The following is a 1,900-nucleotide window of genomic DNA, read 5'->3' on the forward strand; positions in this document are numbered from 1 at the left end:
TTGGGTTGTCTCTGTTGAAAAGCATTCACTTGCTCCAATTGCGTAGTATCCTGTAAACTATAAGAGCACTCATGACCAAAGTGACCTTGGATGCCACATACTTCGCAGTAAGAAGTTATCACTGGAGCTACACTAGACATAGCATTGATACTCATTGGGGGAGTACTAGACCGAGGAGCCTTCAAAGAATCGATCTTCAGGTTCAAGGCTGCCACTTGTGAGGAAAATAGAGCATAAGCATCGACATCTAATTTTCCCTTCTTAGATGTGGATCTGGTGGTGCTGTAATGGTTGGAAGCTAAATTGGCAAGAAAATCATAACCTGCATCCACTTCATTGTCAAGAAAAACACCCCCAGCAGCAGAATCAACCGTGTTCTTTGTTTCATCTTGCAAACCATGGTAGAAAATCTGAACCAAGAACCATTTTTCAATGTTGTGATGCGGACACAACCGCTGCAAAGCCTTGAATCTATCCCAGGCTTCTCGAAGTGATTCACCAGGTTCTTGAGTGAATGTAGTTAGCTTATGCCTTATTTCAGCAGTCTTGGTGGGTGGAAAGAATTCTTCTAGAAAGGCCTGTGAAATAGCACTCCGCTCTGTCTCCTTGACATTATTCAACCATGTCTGAGCCTTATCACGAAGGCTAAAACCAAACAACATGACTTTCAATTGGTCTTGAGTGACCCCTTGATGCTTGATAGTACCACACAGTTGGTTGAACCTCTGCAAATGGTTGGTGGGTTCCTCAGATGGATGGCCACCATATTGACTTTGTGATACCATGGAGATTAGAGCGGGCTTGATCTCAAAGTTGACTGCATCAATAGTTGGCATTGTGAGCCCAGTCGGAACACTATTCAAGGAAGGAACCCCATATAATTTCAGGGATTTAGACATCGTGTGACTCGGTGGAGTCTGTGAGTCTTGGGACCCTGACTGCTTCTTCTTTTTCTATTGCTTTTTTAGTTGACGAAGGGTCTTTTCGAGATCGGGATCTGGAGGAACCAAGGTACCCGTTCTGGCAGACCTGGGCATAAAGAACAACGAAAGAAAACGCAGTGAGATTTGCCTCATTTGGAACTGAGAGTTCCAATGAGACAATGGAAACAGTTCAAATAATCAAACTAAAACTAATAGAATCTAGCCGTCTCCCCGGCAACGGCGCCAAAAACTTGATGAGTTAAAAAGTGATACCGCAAGTGCACGGTGTCTATTGTTAGCAGATACTTAGCAAATACGGGTCGATCCCACAGGGAGACAAGTTCTATTAGTTTTTGCCCAATTATACGAACTATTTCAGTAACGAAAGTTGATTTTGAGTATTAACTAGTAAAGCTAAAACAATAATAAAAATGCGTAATTTATCAATGAATTAAAGGTCTAGGGCGTCTGTTCGGTTCACCATGCTTATACCAATCCAATAACACAATTCAATTCGACAACGAATAAACTAGGCCGAGTAATTAAAGTACATGCTAATCCTACGGTCGGGTCTTAACACTTTCAATTCAACATATGCAGTACGGTCGCTAACATAATCAGAATTGCCAATTGTACAAAGCCTCTAAAAACAAGATCTTTCGATTATAATTCCTATTAGCTAGATAATTAATCCATGAAATTGGCCGATAACATGAATCAACGATTAAGAACAAATCAATTGGAATTACTCAATCATAATCTATAAATTAACGAACTTTAATGCATATCAATCATGGTATAAACATGGCTTCCCTTACTTAGCCCTAGAATAAAACTACTCGCTCATAATTGAATTAAAAAGCATGAAATATGAATTAACAATGAATTTCATAATGAACAATAATAAGAAACGATAATTCAAAGCAAGAAATATGAATTAACAATGAATTTCATAATGAACAATAATAAGAAACGAT

At 39.3% G+C, this 1,900-nt stretch overlaps 1 non-coding gene across 1 annotated transcript; it reads left to right on the forward strand.

Moving 5' to 3' along the window:
• Positions 1 to 432: 432 nt before the first annotated feature.
• Positions 433 to 538, forward strand: LOC130460417 (small nucleolar RNA R71). The gene has a single exon (XR_008920289.1). It is a non-coding gene; the product is annotated as a small nucleolar RNA R71 (small nucleolar RNA).
• Positions 539 to 1,900: the final 1,362 nt, after the last annotated feature.

Source organism: Spinacia oleracea, chromosome 4 (assembly GCF_020520425.1).
Source record: "Spinacia oleracea cultivar Varoflay chromosome 4, BTI_SOV_V1, whole genome shotgun sequence".
NCBI lineage: Eukaryota > Viridiplantae > Streptophyta > Magnoliopsida > Caryophyllales > Amaranthaceae > Spinacia > Spinacia oleracea.